This window comes from Acinonyx jubatus, chromosome C1, assembly GCF_027475565.1.
Source record: "Acinonyx jubatus isolate Ajub_Pintada_27869175 chromosome C1, VMU_Ajub_asm_v1.0, whole genome shotgun sequence".
NCBI classification, from domain to species: Eukaryota; Metazoa; Chordata; class Mammalia; order Carnivora; family Felidae; genus Acinonyx; species Acinonyx jubatus.
In genome coordinates, this window is record NC_069381.1 from 60,755,851 (window position 1) to 60,775,417 (window position 19,567).

At 36.3% G+C, this 19,567-nt stretch overlaps 1 protein-coding gene across 2 annotated transcripts in view; it reads right to left on the reverse strand.

Annotated features, from left to right (window-relative positions):
* Nucleotides 1–19,567, reverse strand: part of LRRIQ3 (leucine rich repeats and IQ motif containing 3) — a 360,753-nt gene that overhangs the window by 101,665 nt on the left and 239,521 nt on the right. For both annotated transcript variants that reach the window (XR_008294971.1, XR_008294970.1), the window contains exons 10-11: nt 13,172–13,255; nt 5,042–5,155 (exon numbers count right to left, since the gene is read on the reverse strand). The gene's annotated coding sequence lies outside the window, so the exon portion shown is untranslated. The remainder of the gene's footprint in view (nt 1–5,041; nt 5,156–13,171; nt 13,256–19,567) is intronic.

Sequence of the window (19,567 nt, forward strand, 5' to 3'; positions counted from 1 at the left end):
ATAATAAAGGGAAACAATAGATGTCATAGTAAATAGAAAAAAGTCAGCATGTCCATTTTTCATACAACATCAATATGAAGAGTAACTAAATAATTTATAGAAAAAAGCAGGTATCTAAAATTATGCATTCATAAAATAAAAAAACCCTTACTGACAATGCCTAATCAAGCATTAGATAGCATTTGTCTATATCCAATAGATCTATTTTTCTCCACCTTCTTCATTAAATGGCATTCAAAGTCTTTGTCATATTCCAGATTTAGCAATTTCATTCATCTTGGCAGCAGTGTGAGTATTGTTCTGGATGAAGCCTTCTCTAAGGAGAGAATGCAGCCAATGTCTGTGATCCCTTAGTCCTTTTCATTCTGGCTGATAACTTTCATCTTGACTCCAATTGCTTCAATGGCTCTGAGCCTCCCTGAAATATTACTGATGATTTTAGGCATTATATCTATTTTTTAAAAAATTAACCCTCAGAAAACACATAAGTTCACAGAGTACAGTCTAAGACAACTTGCAGAGTACAATACCAAAAGCAACTGGGATTTTCCCAGCAGATGTTGGCTGGGAAATCACTTTGCATTGTACTGAGTACTTCTATATCAGGCTTTACCTTGACACTTAGAAGCACTTTTGAACAAACTAATGGATGACCGATAGTATAATCTCCACCCTGAAGAAAATTTCTTAGACATTTTAAACTGTATAATTGTATACAATTTATTCCTATTTATTAACAAAGGTGTTATTTTTTCACTCTATTCTCAAAAAGTATAAAATAATTATGTATAAACTGGGTTGCCAGTTGATCTGCCACAGATATTTGTTATTTGCTCTAGTGACAGCTGAGGAATGAAAGGTGGATGTTTAGGGAAGGTAAACGTGACATTACAAGCAGAGAGGAGACAATAAAAGTCAGCAGGGCCCCTGGAGATGGGCTCTTGATAACCTACATTGTCTTTTCCAAAATTACTAAGTATCTCTGCATCTGTTTCCTTGTATAAGACATCGGGAGCCAGTACCTCCCTCTCCATGTATATTTGAAGATAATATGAGGACACAATAGAAAGCCTCTAAACATAATTCTTGCAATTTAGTTGGCCTCCAAGCATGGTTCCCTCTCACTACTCCCACATACTCTTAGCCCTGATAGAGGAGACTCTAGCAAGGAACAGATTTAAAGAGTGAGATATTCTCTGGGTACAAATTCATTAAAAGCCTCTACTATCTGAAATTGCAGAGGTAGATAGGATCAGTATCCTCGGCCAAGCCACTCCCAGTTAATAGTTCCCTTTCTTAAAGGAGTATGTTATACCTAAGTTTACCCCATGTATTAATTTCCTCTGGCTCTGTAAAAATGAACCAGAAATTTAGTGGTTTAAAACAACACAAACTTGTTATTTCACAGTTTCCATGTGTCAGGTCGTCAGAGTATGGTTGGATGGGTAAGGAAGACCTTAGGGTCTTCCCAGGTTATAAGCAAAGAATCCTCTGGGGGTGTGTTCTCATCTGTAGTTTGCGGTCCTCTTCCAGGTTGTTGGAAGAATTCAGTTTCCTGAAGTTTTTGGACTGAGACCTCTTTCTTCATGGCTGTTGGTGGTGGGCCACTCTCTGTAACTAGAGGCCACTATCAGGTCCTAGTAAAGCTGCCACAACATTGATACTTACTTCTTCAAAACAAGCAGAACCTTCTATAGTATGACCTAACCAAGAAAGTAATTGCCCTATTAGATTCTCACATCCCACCCACACTCAAGGGGACAGAATGAAGTAGGAAATTTAGGCCAGTTGGTGGAAATCTTGGACACCATCGCAGAATTCTGTCTGCCATAGTCAACCCATTTTAAAACAAGATAATCTGATTCTTAGAGTCAGGTAATACTGTCCCACTGAAAATACATAATCTAAACTACATCCATGCATGATTTCTTTCCTTTCTGTATCCTGTTTACCCTGCCCCTTACAGGTTTCTCCTGACACATTCCCTTAGTAAGTCACTCGTACATGAATACTCATCATAGGCTCTGTCCCTAGAGATCCCAAATAAAGACACCTTACATTCTTGTCTAGTTACATACTTAATAATGATTCTAACGTAAGTTCCGCATTTTTCTTTTGTCTTATTTATTTCTGAGAACTGTTCCACAAGAATTTTTAGATAATTTCATCAAGTTAAATTCTAATTGGAACTTGATTTTAATTACATTAAACCTACAATATAAGGTTAGACAAGCTGACATTTTGACAACATTCAGACTTACTAGAAATATGGCATATTGCTTCATTTACTCAAGAATTCTTTCATGCCTCTCAGTAAAAAATCACATGAATTTCTTATTAGTGTATATATTTTACATTAGTTGTTACTGTGAATGGAAATTTTTTACCATGATTATTTTACTTTATGTTTGTTGTTACTATAGAAGTGAGGGGGGTGCCTGGGTGGCTCAGTCGGTTAAGCATCTGACTCGATTTCAGCTCAGGTTATGATTTCACAATTCATGAGTTTGAGCCCTGCACCAGACTCTTCACTGTCAGCACAGAGCCTGCTTGGGATTCTCTGTTTCTCTCTCCCTGCACCTCCCCTGCTTGCACTTTCTCTCTTGGTCAAAAATAAACAGTTAAAAAAAAAAGAAGCAGTGAACATTTTATCTTTATAAATGCTTTCAAAGACATATTTAAGAATAAAACCAATGCATTTTCAGATGATGCCAAGTAGAATTGTTAATATCTTAGGAATAGGTAAAGAATTGTAAGTTAACCAAAAGCAGATGGAAAGAAAATTAGGATCAAAACACAAGTGTGCACTGGGGTGCTTGGGTGGCTCAGACAGCTAAGTGTCTGACTCTTGATTTCAGCTCACGTCATGATCTCATGATCATGAAATAGAGCTCTGCATCAGGCTCTGTGCTGACAGCATGGAGCCTGCTTGGGATTCTCTTTCTCTCTCTCCCTCTGCCCCTCCCCAGCTGGTGCAGGAACTCTCTCCTTCTCTCTCTCTCAAAAAGAAACAAACAAAACACACAAGTGTGCACTGAATGATTTTTTATAAAAAAGACTATAAGGAAAGACATTACAGGATAAAACAAAAGAAGACAAAATGGGCTGAGATCATAGTAGCTCATAAGTTAAGCAGAAGCAGAAGCTGTATAATGCTCTCTGAAAACAAACAAACACTGGACAAGATGCTAGAATGTTAAAAAAGAAAAGGTCAAGCAAGGGCCTACAAATAGTCATTTTTCTTTATTCAGCACTAACTGGGCCCCTATTATAATACTGCATTGTTGAAAGCCAATATTTCTACCCATAATATATTCTTTCATAGCAGTTTACTTTCTTTTACTAATTGTTTTGGAATCATCAAATCATAAACTGTTGGATCTACCTGACAACTTAGAGACTTCCTACTTTATCTTCCTTATTTAAAAAATAAGGAAGTTAAGCTCCAATTAGGTAAAGTTAAGCTCTAATTAGACAAAATTATTTTCCCTATGATTTCTCTTTTTAGTTAGAGGCATCAGAATTCATCCAAACCAGAAATCTAGGTCATCTTAAAATTCCTCTTCTTTTCATCCCATATCCAATCAGTGATCCAAGTGCCTTGTATTTTTGTATCCTGAGCATCTCACTAACTCATAGCCACTGAGGTAGTTCAAGTCCGCATCATTGCCTTCACTCTTTCATGCCACAAATATTTCTGTGCACCTTCTGCAGACACACACTGCTCCAGATGCTACAAATACAGTAGCAAAATTTTGTTCGTTTCTGTATTAGCTTCTCTTGTATTCCTGATTTTGATCCACTTTCAGTATGTTTACTGGAGATTGCTTTACAAAACACAAATCTTACTATGATTTCCCTTGCACGAAATTCTCAGTAGCTCACCACTACCATGTGGGATGAGCATGAACCCCATTAGCTTTCCTTGGTGTAATCCTTCTTCATGTTTCAGCTCCCTTTCCTGCTTTATGTACGTGTTTGTGGTCTGCCACCCCCCACAGATCCTGGGCTATTGCCACACAGAAATATTAACTTTTAACACAAACATGACAGGTAGTTTCATATTATGAAGTTAGAATGTGAGCCCCTATTTGTCTAGTATATTTGGGGAAAAGTGAAAATGCCTTGTCCTAATTCTGAGTCATCCCACTGGCTGTTGCTACTTTATGAGATATGGCTTCCCGCCTACACTCAGCTCTAACTTTGTCATTCAATCTGTGGCTGGGTACCACCTGATACTATAGGATGCTGTGTTCCTCTATGTAATGTTGCCACTGCAGTAATAACTGCACTGAAAATGATATGGGGACAGCCATTCCTTCCTTTATGCACCCATCCCTTAATTCTCCATAACAGTCACTACAAAAAGTCTTGTGTATGTAACAAACCTTATTGCAGTGTCCATAACTGGAATAGTTAAAATAAAGAGATAACAGGTTTAGAAGCTATGTATAATGGTTCCTAGTGTCTGAGGAAAAGGAATCCTTGATGCCTTTGTTCCTAGCCTTGCTTCCCAACCTGAAAGATTTTTCTCTTCTCTCCCTCTGAAAGAATTGGATTCTTCACTGTGCCCCGGGTAAGTATTCACCCCACCGTACCCCAGCCCTAGAGACACTGGCCCATCTGTAGTCATTGAAGTTGCTCCAGCTTTCAAACCATGAGGCCTTAGCCGTAGGGAGTACATCAGAAAAGCTCCAAGAAATGCGTTGGCCCATCATATGTATTCTTCTGTACAATCTGCATGGCAGTGTGAGATACCAGTATACCTCCTAAATCTTCCTGTAGGTTTGGGGTGAGTAACTGCTGAAACACACACACACACACACACACACACACACACATATATATATACATTTATACACACAGAGATACTTATATACCTACACACCCAGAAGCCTTTTATAAGGGCATTGGAAATAATAGAATAAAACCACTTTAAGGCAAAATTTTTTTTTCTATATGCAATGTATAAAGCCTGCTTTATATTCCCTGGCTACAACATATATAGAGCTGAATGTTTTAATAAAGAAAAAAAATTTACCTTCTTTTTACCTTCTTTTTGTAAGTCCCAGATAATGCCCAAAGGATTCTTGGATTTTTAAGAAGTGAACCATAATGATACCTTGACAAACACCAGAAGTACCACTGTATGCCCCTGTCCAGAAGAGAAAATAAAAAATAAATAAAAATAAAAAGAGAAGAGAAGAAAGAAGACAAGGAAAGAGAAGCTAGATATGTCAGAGTTAAAGAAATAAAAGGGATTGTCCTTTTATGTAAAATATTTTCATATGTCATTCCTCCTGCTGAAAATGCCACCTTTTTAAATAAAAAGGTTCAATTTGAAATGTCTTCTCTGTGATGCTTTCCCTTACTCCCCTGTAGAGCGAGCCAATAGTCTCCTCTGGGCTTCTCGTAATAACCTGCACTTACCTCTACTATACCTCTTAACACATTTCTATATATTTTTAATCTGTCTGTCCCATGCAGCCTGTGAGCTCTTATGAGGGCAAGAACTATGTTTTATTAATTCTTGTCTTCTAGCAGTTTGTCACAGTAGGTGCTTAATAAACGTTTTGTGAATAAATGAGAGAAGGAATAATTCCCCCCAATTATACCAGTTAATGACAGAGTAAATAGCAAAACTCAGACTTTCTGACTCCTAGTCTAGTATTTTTCACAATCATTATCTAACTGAATCTCCAAGTAACAGTTAATTTCCAAATTACAGGCTTGAAATCTAAGAGATTTAATGAATTTTTCAAGGTCACACTGATAATGTTGTGTCACTTCAGTCAGGATAGGTTAGGTTATGCTGTCTTAATAACCTCAAGATTGAAAGACCTAAAACAAAGGCTTGTTTGTTGTTCCTGCTACAGGTCCACCGTAGGTTGGGTTGAGGGGATCCATATCTTTATCCAAAGACAAAGTTTGGTAGAGCAGCCACAGTCTTGAACATTGCTTATGTCTGTGCCAAAGGGAAAAAAAAAAGTGTTCTGGAACAATACTAGCTATGCCCTGGAAGTAATACATGCTGCTTCTACTCACAAGTCAGTGAATAAAACTAGTCATATGACTATCTATAGATAGTCCCCACCCATCAAGAAGTAGATCATGAAATGCCATTCTGCCGCATTACTGGAAATGTAAATTGCTTAAGACTATTACCAGACTCACATGTAATAAATAGGTATACCACAGCTGTTGGAGTATAATTTTTATTTCCAGCCTAATATTCTCTTGACCAAGCAACTCCTCATTTTAGAAAAGATACAGTAGATACAGGATGGATTTTAAGAGGATTCAGCTAAGATAAAATAAATGTGAAGTAATTCAAGGAATTATACATTTTAGCTTAAAATCAAGATATGAATGAAAACTAGCTGTCTTCATCCACAGAGCAGGTGATTATAAGGAAAAACCATGACTAGTGCTAGTTGTTCTCAGGTCATTCAATATAGAGAAATGGGCTTAAAGTCAATTGTAAAAAGTTAAATTGGGTGATTTACACAAGTGTTATATAAAAACGTCATAACATACATACACACACACTTAAAAGGACATTGTAGTAGGAAAGCCTAGGATTCTAGGCCTAAGTTCATCACTAATTAGCAATGTGTCCTTGGGTCTTTGGAGGCATATATCTTGCTGTATAAAATAAAAATTTGGAGAGATACATAAGGTTCCTTGCAACTTAAAATTATTTGGCCTATGTAAACTAACTTCTCATAATGCAGTTTGGAGTAACTACTATAGTCATTAGTGTGATAATAACTGCGAGAGCAAGTACATTCCCAAATTTCAATGGCTTAAAATAATTTTATTTTTTACCTGCATAACAATATTCCTATTGGCAGAGACCTTTTTTCCACACTGTGATTCAGGGATGTATGTTCCTTCCATCTAGTGTCTTCATCATCCACTGGGGCCTCAGAGGTTTCTGCTTCTAGTCAGTAAAAGCAAGAAGAGTGGAGAGACCAAGCCCAGAAGTGGAACACATCACTTCTGCTCACTTTCTGTTGGGCAACCTTCTTATTGGTGAGAACACTTATTGGTGAGTCCCCTCTGGATGCAGAGAACACTTATTGGTGAGTCCCCTCTGGATGCAGAGGGGACTGGAAAAAGCAGTTCCTGGCTGGAGACTCCTCTCCCAGGACCTACTTCATGCTGTGAAAGTAGGGATTCAAATTTTTTCAAAGAACGTCTAGTTGTCTCTGCCACAGTCTTTCTTGACAGCTACCTTCTTCCTTTGTAGAATTAACCTCTCCTCTGTTGCTTACCTCGTACTCAGAATACCATTAGGGCACCATCACTTGGTTCCTTTATATGCTACATATTCAAGGGACCACTTTTTTTTCATCCTTGCACTTCCCAGCACATAACCCTATACCAGGAACCGAGCAATTATTCAATAACAAATTTTGATCAAATCGATTTACTCAAAGCTCTCTCTGCCACCACTGTGAGGTCTATTTAGTTTTTTGTTTGTTTTCCCACAGTTATGTGAGCTTGGGAAGCTATCTTAAATCTTTAATAATTTTGTTACAGAACTTTAGCAGAACCCAGTGATCCTACATAATTGTTAAGGGTGTTATAGGAAAAAACATATACTAAGTGTCTAAATATGCATGATAAATCCCAGGCTTTCATTCTTCGCTAACAACAGCTCCTTTGTAAGTAGATGGCAGGAAAGGTTCTTCCTGATCTTAGGGCCAGGACTTGAAGTATTCTTTCATTCTTTCAGTTTATGTCTATAAACCTTGGTTTTTAAGTGAAAAAGGTATAAATCATAATACCTCTATACGACAGAGTAAGTAGAATATGTAAGCTTAAAAAAGTATGTGCACCCTGAAAAACATTTACACTTTATAAAGAACATCTGAGAAGATTTTATAAGTAACAATGAAACATTTTGGGAAAATTAAGTCTTGGGTCAAGTCTTATTTAGTCTGGATCAAATACGTAAATATATAATTTTATGTTTAATGTAGAATTCATTCATTTATCCAACAAACATTTATTAAGCACCTACTTTGGCTTGTTAACCTAGATTATTTAGGAAAAAAATCTCACCATTCATCCAAATCACCTGGATAATTATCAAATGCCCTATACTGGATATGCAGTAAGGTCCATGGGGAGTTTTTAATTATAGCTTGTAGCTCTCTAAGGACAAGAGCCCACAGCTACCCATTGCTTGAATTCCCAATAAACATTTAAGGAATAAATTACTATCAAAATAAATTATCTGCACAGTTTTTCAATCCATATTAAGATTTTTTATCTATGACAATGATGAAAGTTTACCAAAATCCAGTGATCCTGGAAAATGGCAATTAAAAGAAAATTCTTTTGTGTTCCAGGCTTTACTGCAAAGAGACAACCTTCCCCATCTGAGTTTGGTAAAGACTCACAGATGCTCTCCTATGTGAGATGCTTTCTTACCTATGACAGGACCAGACAAAAACTCCCAATTACTTTTTTTTTTTTTTTGCCTATTAATGATGAGCTGAAATGCTTCTCCTCACTGATCAATCAGAACAGATGCTTACAAATCAAAGTTATGTTAAACTTCCCTCCTTCCCCCAAGCACCTGAATTTTGACCCACCTTCACCCTGAGCCAGATAAAACTCCTTAACAGTTCTGACTGACAATAGGACCCTCAAGATAAAACATTCTTATCTACTCTTGAATTCCACCCTTTCATCCCATTTCCCCACATTTTTTGGTTCTTTTTAGCCTTGTTTAATCCTCCCTATAAAAGAAGAACACTTTTTGTCTCATCTTGGAATGCTTACAGATCTTAGGTCCATTGCAGTAGTCTCTGTGCCCCCATTATAATAGACCCTTTCTCCCCTTTTAATAATGTTTCCAAAACCTCTTCTTACCTACTTCCAGATTTGTTTTTTTAATTTGATACCTACTTTATAGAGAATTACCCCCCTCCATACAATCAGTACACAAATGTGAACTAAATCTCTATATACTAGATTCCTAACTTTATTTTTTTTAATCTGACCTGATAGGTATGGTTTTCTGATTCCTTGAAATGAAAATATTTATTAACATTCAAAAGAATAAAGGCAAATATTCAGAACCTATATCAAATAAATGTTGTTTTGCAAATAGAGTTCTGGATTCTGTCTTGGGGTTTGGGGAGCACTAAAACAAAGACTTCCTGGATGTTAGGTGCTACTCTTTTTAATACATAAATTTTCTTCCCAGAAGATTGAATACGTACTGCCATCTACTGGTAAACTCTGCAAAATCAAGTTAAGACAAATGGCACTACTTTCTTCCACAGAAGTATGTGAACGTATTTGTTGGATAGTCTTCTCAAATATATAGCATACTTAAAAACAAATAGTTACATTGTATATGCATTATTTGTTGACACACCATGTTTAAATACTCTTTTGTCTCAGATTTTCTCAAAAATATGTTAGTTGCCAAAACATTTTTAAATGATTCAGGGTTAAACATCCAAGCAAGTGTAATCACTGCATAAATTGTATAGAATAGCATAGTTTGGTATAGTATGGAGCTCTGACACACAACATGTAGTCTGCAGGCTGGCAGCCGCAGTATCATGTAAAAGCTTGTAAGAAATTCAGAATCTTAGGTCTCTCCCAGACCCACTTAAAAAGAATCTGCATTTTAACAAAATCATTGAGTAGTACGTATGCACATTAAAATTTGAGAAGTGCTGGTATATTGTATAGAATTTATAGATTACAAACAAAAACAACAAACCCTAGTCAGAAGCTCTTTAAAAAAAAAATAAATAAAAGGGCAGCTCTCAAGATTTTTGTCATGGTCCTAGAATCATTTTTCATTTTTCAATCTTCAAATGGATTTCATCCTGCAATTAAATTTTTTTTGAATCACTGTAAGATCAATTGAAGCAGTCTTGAAATAAATTATACCTCTGTTAAAGAAAGACAATTAAAGAACAATACCCTCAAGCTATATGTTAATATTATACATTTGTGCATATTGAGATTCATTATTCTGTTCAGCATCATTGATGAGACTTTCCTTAAGATTAATTACTGACACAGCTATGCCAGCAGCCTCTCAAGAAGGTCAAGGGATAGATAGTCAAAGAAAAGATACAAACAAACCAAGGCATTAGAGTTGAGAGTAAGATCACGTTGGACAGTAAATCACCCACACATGCACATACTCATGCACTGTAAGTCACATGCACATTCACAGACACACACTCACATGCACACACACACACACACACACACACACACACACGCATACATACAAGTGCACACTGATGATGAAACCCCAGCATCAACTTAACAGGCCTCAGAAGCCTGTTCAGAAGCCAACTTCAACAGCTTCCTGGCTTTTCACAGATCCCACAATACCTGTATTAGAAGGGAATGCCATTGCCTCAAGCAATTTCCTTTAGTGTACAAGATGCCTCGTACTTGAAAAAGGAACACAGATAAAAAAGTACATTCTACAGAATAAAGGGCACAGTCTCAGTTTTTCATGAGTGATAATACTGTTTTCTTTTAAATTTGTTAAGACTTTCTTCATGGTCAATTTTTTATTTTTTTGTGTATGCTTGAAAACGTGCATTTTTTAGTTACTGAATGCTAACTAGATAAATGAATCAAAATAGTTGTTAATTGTTTGTATTTTTTATATCATAGTTTTTCTTTCTCTGTCTGATCCATCAATTAGTATATTAATTTCTCCCAGGATAATAACGAATTAAAAAATGTAACTTGTCAGACAGGTTTTGTTTCCTATATTTTAAGTCCATTTTTACTATGTGTTTATATTTTCCTAAGAAATGTATTATTTTATAATTATATTGTGACCCTCTTCATTCTTAATAATATTTTTCATCTTAATTTTATATGATTTAATACTACCTGCAGTAGGCCAAAATTCACAAGTTAAAGACACAGCCTGCCCCCAAGACAGCTTTGCCCTCACTTTAGACACTAGTCACAAATTCAGGGGTCCCTAGAGCTACCTTCACTTTGACTAGTTGGCTATTATTTTGAGCTTTCTTATATCACCCTCAAGTTCCATTACTCAATAGACTCACAGAACTTATTGAATGTGCTATAGTTCAAATTGCTTAAGATTCTCTCTCTCTCCCCTTGTCCTTTCCCCTGCTCACAAACTCTCTCTCTCAAAAAAAAAAAAAAGTTCATAGAATGAAATATAGGTTTCTAAACATGAAGTGTTTGTCAACCTTTCAGCATTAAAGTATGACAATACTCAGATTACTACCAATGAGGGAAGCTCACTGAGTTTCAATGTCCAGATGTTTTATTGCAGCTTAAACTTTGTAGGCAATTGTGACTCAATCTCCAGCTATTCCTTGACTCTTCAGAGGTCAGGCTGCTATCATGTAGCTCAGAGCCTCAATCTTTAAGTCTCATGATTGGACTTTCCAGCATAGTCAGCTCTATCCTGAGTTACCTCATTAGCATAAACTATCATTTGTAGTCTAAGGGGTCTATGATGTATATTAAAGACATTTCAATTACTTGGAAAATTCCAAGTGTTTGGAGGCTACCTCACAGGAGCTGGGACAAAGGCCAGTCTTCTCTTTGAGTAGATTAATTTTTCACTACACAAATACTAATATGGCTACCCAAACTTTTTTTTTGGGGGGGGGTTACAATTTGCCTGCAAAGCATAAAATAAAACAGTAGAAATATCCATACAGTTAAATAATCACAATAAATGTAAATGGATGAAACTCAGTAGCAAACAAAGTTTGTTATATTGGAACAAAATAATTTAGATATTTACTATTTGCAACAGATAACCTAAATCATATGGACATATCATCAGATAAATTCAAATTAAAACCCCAGTGAGATACCACTACACAGCCACCAGGATCGGCAAAATTTAAAAGACTGATAATACCTAGAGTGTTAAGTTTATGGCACAACTAGAACTCTCCTATATCACTGGGGGAGTATAAATTGGTTCAGTTGCTTTGGGAAAAATGTCTGGCAATATATAAATAAGCTAGATATATGTATACCTTATGTCCCAAAATTCTGCTTCCATGGGTATATACCCAACAGAAATGTTTAATAAAGGGCATGTACAATAATGTTCACAGCAGCTTTATTCATGATAGCAAAAAATCTGAAAACCTAATGTTCATAAGGAGTCAAAATGGTATTTCACAGCAATGAGAAAGGACAAGTTACTCATATAATGACAACATTGATAAATTTTATAAAATAATTCTGAGGGAATGAAGTCAGACACAAGAGTAAAACTTGTATGATTAAAATTAATATAAAAATTCAGGGTACCTGGGTGACTAAGTCAGTTGAGTGGCCAACTTCAATTCAGGTCATGATCTTGCAGTTTGTGAGTTCGAGCCTCATATCAGGCTCTGTGCTGGAAGCCTGCTTCAGGTTCTGTGTCTCCCTCTCTCTCTCTGTCCCTCCCTGGCTCTCTCTCTCTCTCTCTCTCCCACTCAAAAATAAACAAACATTTAAAAAAATCAATATAAAAAATTCAACAAAAAGCAAAATATATCTATGATGATAGATATAAAATGGTTATTCTTAACGTGAGTACCATCTGAGGAGGGGCATGAAGAAGGCTTCTGGATTTCTAAAAATACTCTTCATCTTTATCTGAGCTGTGGATACATGACAGTACATATGTGAGTATACATGCAAAAATTATCAAGCTATACACTTACAATGTATGCATCTTTTGTTTGTCATACTTCAATAAAATAATAGTTACAAAGGTATAAGGATATAGAAAGATCTTGCAATTATTGGATAACAGTAACTCCTTTTCTTCTTGGAGTAGAATAGATGGCAAGACTTCTTCAATTAAAAAAAAAAAAAAGAAGGGGGGTGCCTGGGCGGCTCAGTCGGTTTGGCGTCCAACTTCAACTCAGGTCATAATCTCACAGTTTGTGGGTTCAAGCCAAGCCTCAGGCTCTCTGCTTCAGATTCTGTGTCTCCCTCTCTCTCTGTGCCTCCCCTGCTCATGCTCTGTCTCTCTCTCTCAGAAATAAACACAAAAAAAAAAAAAAAAAGAAGAAAGAAAGAAAGAAAGAAAGAAAGAAAGAAAGAAAGAAAGAAAGAAAGGAAAAATAAAGATATTTGCTTCCAGGGCAGCCTCACCTTCCAGCCTTCCAGTTTCACTCACCAATCTGTTTTAAATTCATGGACAGAAGATGATTTAAATTCATGGACAGAAGAATACAAGGCATTTGGTGGAAGGAAAATGAGCCTGAAACACAAGGAGAGATACTGACATTACCATCCTAAATTAATCTAAGTAAACAAAACATCTCAGAGCTTAGAATGAGAAAAGAAGATAAGGAAAAAGATAAGACATGAATGGAGGAGCCAATGTCAAATGCAAGAGTCCTATAAAGGAGAATTAGGAGAGCTAGCAAATCAATGCTCTGCTTTGGAATCAAGGTCTAGCTGTTTAACACAGTTTTATTCCTATAAATCAACAAAGTAATATGAGAAGACACCCTGAATGCTGACAGATATGTTGCTGACACTTTGGACTCATTTCATGTGGTAGAATGGCCTACTGGGAAACAGTTGCCTGTGGAAGACTAAGGTGGACTTCCCCTTCTAAACAACTCCACCATCTAGCGAATTCCCATATGTGTGTAGCTGGAATCTTCCTTTTTCTAGTTGTATGAGCTTTCTTGGGCTGCCATAACAAAGTATCACAATTGAGAAGGTCAAAAAAACAGTTGTTTTATTATGGAGCCCAGGAATCCCCAAATTAGGGTGTCAGGAGTGCCACGCTCCCTCCAAATGTGGTACTTTCTCCTACTTTCTGGTGGTTCCTTGTCTCATGACAACATAACTCTAATATTCACATGGTGCTCCCTATGTGCAGTGTCTCTGTGTCTAAATTTCCTTTTTTTTTTAAATAAGGATACAGTCATGTTGGATTAGTCCTTCCTTAATGACTTCATTTTAACTTGATCATCTGCAAAGACTCTATTTCCAGATAAGGTCACATTCATGGGTGTTGGAGGTTAAGACTTCAACATCTTTTGGGAGGACACAATTCAACCTATAACACTAGTCTCCAATGTCGTTCATCTTAATACTAATGAACTTTTAATTGTCGAAGACCACGACCTCCTTCCTAGGATTTCCTTTGTGCTACATTTGTGGCAGGATTGAGATGACATCATTCATACCCACAAATAAATCCCCTGTTCATTCTCCTCTAGCAGTGTTTCAGCAATTGCTCATAAACTCTTAGAAAAGTGTCCTTGTCTAATATCAAGAGTTCTAAGGCTTCTAGAAGTCCAGGGATCCCATCATAGTATAGATATAGGTAAAATCTCTAGTTAATCCACATTACACAACCAAGTGGAGAGAAAATTGCAATGGTAATGTTTCTTCAACTCTCCACCTTATTCATCCCCTTTTCTATTACCTACCTTCCAGCCTCACTATCTTCTGCCTGGATTATTTTAATAACCTCCTAATGGGCTTCTTGCCACCAATCTTGTCCCACTCAAACCCATTCTCCACTTTAGACCCAGAATGATCTTTCTAAATCACCCTTTCAATTACATCACTCCTCTCCTCAAAGCCCTATAATAGCTTACAACTGCTGTCAGGATAAGGTCCCAAGTTCTGATGCCTTTCAGGCCCTTATTTAAATGAATTTCAATTCTTTTCTTTTTTTTTTTATTTGTTATTTTTTTTTTCAAAGAGAGAGACAGAGTATGAATGGGGGAGGGGCAGAGAGAGAGAGAGAGAGAGAGAATCTGAAGCAGTCTCCAGGCTCTGAGCTGACCCAGGGCTTGAACTCACAAATTGCGAGATCATGACCTGAGCCAAAGTCAGAGGCTTAACTGACCGAATCACCCAGTTGCCCCTGAATTTCAATTCTCTACATTCACCCTGTTTCTCTGTCTTCAGGTCATTGCTCTTAGTTTTGTTTCTGCCCAGAATACACTTTCCATATTGTCCCTTTATTTTATGTGGTTAACCCAACTGAGCTATTAATTCTTGCATAATACTTTCCTGACTCTCCAAAGGCTATATTAGGTGCTGCCTTCCACTACCATAAAGTATTGCCACAGCATTCAGTGCTTAATTCTTATTGTAGCACTTACCACTCTATTATATTTACCTGTGTACCCTTCTGTTTTCCCAACTACTCTTTAAATTCCTTGAGGGCCAGCATCATACATTATCTTGTTTGCTGTTCTATTCTTAACACCTAGCAGTGCCCCCTTCACAGAGTAGGTACTTAGCAAGGCTTTTCTGAATGGGTAAATTAGTAAAATAACCAAATCTTTCAAAGGAAGATATTTATTTGGTCACTCCTGATATTTAATTCCTATCAACAGAACTGTCCCCAAGCTTATTTTAGAGAATAAACTTCACTAATCTCAATTAACTGGAATACGGCTCTCAAGTTACCAGATACCAAAAAAGTAACATTTTGTGTAAGGTAAACTCATGTTGGACCCCATCCCAATACCATTAGCTGCCGATGCCTCCAAAGCACCTCATTACAAGGTGGCCAGTCTTTAAAAGCTTGGACACCAAAGATGCATGACTAAAGTAGACGTCTCCCTCAGAAGGCAAACCTTCCCAGCACAAGAAATACTTCTGTGCTTTGCTTCAGAACACAGAAATGCCTCACATACACAGAAAACACATGAAAGACAACAGGTATTCTGAGATATTAAAAAAATATGTAGAATCGAGGACTTTGTGCATAAAATAGAGCTCCTTAGTTTGGCAAATCAAGTTTAATTCACACACACACACACACACACACACACAAATACACTATTCATTGGAAAGAAAAGTGTGAAAAATAAAAAAAAATAAAAAGAGGAGAGAAAAAGTCTGCACTTTAAAGGATCTTATTACTCTATCTTGTCAAACTAGAATCATGAAACTGCATAGTTTTCCACAACCTTTATGTCACCTTGCAAGAAGAAAATCAAAACAAAACAAAAAGCTAGTACATTTTTTTTTGTAAAATAAAGAAGCACACATATGATAATTTGGCTTATCACAAAATGCAAATTTTGAATGTTTCAGAGAAATACAACATTGTTGTAAGCTAATGGGTTCTTCCTTGTAACTATACATCAGGACACCTATCAAAAACATGTCCAGTCAAGGGTTTGACATAGTTTCAAAGCCAGGCCATTAATCTGGTGACAGCACTCCATTAAAGTAACTCTGCAAATCATTTTATTGGAGGAGTGAAATATTGGAGAGAGAGTAGGACCCCTGTTTACTGTTGTTATTGACTGATTACAACATGATTGCTTGGGGACAAGCCAGTTGTTTGCATCCTGTAGAAAGATAACAAAGATAAAGAAACTCCCATTTGGAGCATTTCAGCTTTTTAAGGGGATACATTTCTCTTATTGACTCTCCACAGTAAACAGAAAGAAATCATGTTTTTCTATTTTAGGTGGGATGGAGAAGGGCAGATTTCATTTAACGTGTAATTAATATATACATTTTGTTCTATGAATAAACTGTATGTAAACTTCAACAGAATTCTGAATGCTTTGCTATCTAATATCCTTACTTTGTACATAACTAAAATTAAATATTTGTTCCTCAAAATATATAGTTTAATTCCAGACATGGAACTGATTCTGAACTCAGGTTTGGCTGCTCACTGCTCAAAAATCAACACTCAAAAGAAAAGTGATGTTGGGAAAGGAAATATTATTTTATTCAGGAAGCTTGCAACCTGGAAAGATGGTAGACAAACATCTCAAAGACCATTTTCCCCTTCCAGGTGAAGTCAGAGAGTTTTAAAGGGGAAGACATAGAAAAAGGGAAGGGGGCTATGTGCAGGAGAAGCAGGTGCCCAGGTGGTTACTTGTATGTGGACATGACCCTGAACAGACTTGCTGGCATCATTGGCAGCTGTTTTCAATGTAGTCAGGCCTTATCTTCTGGGAAACTCTGGTCCTTCACTCCTCAAGGCCATTGGTCTGCAAATCTAAAGGAAAGTAGGATGGTTCTGCTGCAGGCCAAGGGATTTGGTAAGAAAGCAAGGAGTGCATAAGTTTGAACCAAGTTAACCCTTAAGACCAGTTAGAATGTTGCTACACTTCCTCAGATTTTGGTTTTCAATAGAGAAATGACAATAACAGGTAGAAAAATATCAATCTAACTAGATGAACTGAACATCTCTAATGGTTGCATTTACCAGCTTTTTAATTTAATCTAAGTTTGACACTAGGAAAACTCATGAGATTTATTTGGGGCCATTCCTCTCAGGTACATACTCAGTGCTCCATTATATAAGATAGCAGAGTGAAGGAAATAGCAAAGATAACTTAAAAATCAGTCCCTTCCCTAAACCTCTACTAACACATTTCACAAAGCAAGTACACTTCAAGTATTAATGATCAAGAAAATGGCCAAAAGATGAGTAGCTGAAGAGAAAAACAGAAACAAGGACCCTGGAAAATGTGTTAACTGTATGATTAATTCTCAAAATACTCCTTTATTAGGCAGAGTGGGGAAAAAGGACTGTTCCATGGAAGAAAATGCAGGCCCAGATTTCTCCTGCTGGGTGTAAGTAATATACACATAGATGTATAACATATTAAGAGATATAAACAGAGAATAAACACACCAGTTTCATGGGGCAGTGGAATAAAATATTAGTTCTGTAACTTTAGAAGGAGGCAGAAATTGGTTAAGCATCTTTCGCTCATTTATAAAATATCCCGATACCTATAGATACTATGCTAGGTTCAGGAACAGTGGTCAGTAAGACAGGTACAATAACTGCCTTCGTGAATTTATTAGGAAACACATAGTAAGTACATGACTAAAATTAATTAATCAATTAATTAGTTAATATCTTTAAAAGTCTGTCAGAAAATAAAGGATGATATGAAAACTCAAAACAAGGACCTGACTAAGTCTGAGAGAGAAGTATCCTCTGAGGAGGAAAATTTAAAGGTCACAAGAGAGTAATTCAATTTAACAAACATTTATTGACTATATGCTATTTGTAAGCTAACACATGTGGCATACACTTTTGTGTGTATAGTATTACACTTTGTGATAATAAAATGTGGTCATACAATGAAGCCATTCACAACTATAATAAGAAGTAGAAAGTGCTGTCACCTAAGAGAAGTACTGATAAGTTTTAGGAATATTAGACAAGAAATTCTTACTGCTTCATTGTCTTATAAGATTAGTTAAAGGAGGAAAGACATTCCATGCTCATGGATTGGAAGAACAAATATTGTTAAAATGTCTATACTACCCAAAGTGAAATACAGATTTTCACAGAATTAGAGAAAACAATCCTAAAATTTGTATGGAACCACAAAAGACTCCAAATAGCCAAAGCAATCTTGAAAAAGAGAAACAAAGCTAGAAGAATCACAATTCTAGACTTCAAGTTATAATATAAAGCTGTAGTAATCAAAACAGTATGGTACTGGCACAAAAATAAACACACAGATCAACAGAACAGAATAGGAAACCCAGAAGCAAGCCCACAAGTACATGGTTTATTAATCTTTGACAAAAGAGGAAAGAATATGCAATGGAAAAAAAGATAGTCTTTTCAACAAATGGTGTTGGGTAAACTGGACAGTGACATGCAAAAGAATGAAACTAGACTACTTTCTTACACCATACACAAAAATACATTCAAAATAGGTTAAAGACCTAAATATGAGACCTAAAACCATAAAACCATAAAAATCCTAGAAGAGACCAGAGGCAGTAATCTCTTTGACATTAGCGATAGTAACATTTATCCAGATGTCTCCTGAGGTAAGGGAAACAAAACAAACAAACAAACAAACAAACAAGCAAACAAAAAGTAAAGTATTGGGACTACATCAAAATAAAATGCTTCTGCACAGCAAAAGAAACAATCAATAAAATATTTGCAAATAAGATATTTGCAAATGATATATCAGATAAAGGGTTAGTATCCAAAATATATGAAGTGATACAACCCAATACCCCAGAAACAAATAATCCAATTAAAAAATGGGCAGAAGACATAGACAGACATATCTCCAAAGACATACAGACAGCCAACAAGCACATGAAAAGATGCTCAATATCATTCATCATCAGGGAAATACAAACCAAAAGTACAATGAGATATCACCTCACACCTGTGAGAATGGCCTGTCAGAATGGCTAAAATCAACAACACAAGAAACAACAGGTATTTGCAAGGATGTGGAGAAAAAGGAACCTTCATGCACTGTTGGTGTGAATGCAAACTGGTAAAGTCACTGTGGAAAACACTATGTAGGGTCCTCAAAAAGTTAAAAATAGAGCTATCCTACAATCCAGTAATTGCACTACTGGGTATTTACCCAAAGAATACAAAAGCACTAATTCATGGGGTACATGCATCATGTTCATGCAGCATTGTTTCCAATAGCCAAACTATGGAAGTGGCCCAAGTGTCCATAAATGGATGAATGGATAAAGAAGATATGGTGTATATATATATATATATATATATATATATATATATATATATATGACATATTGTCATTTGCAAGAATATGGAAGGAAC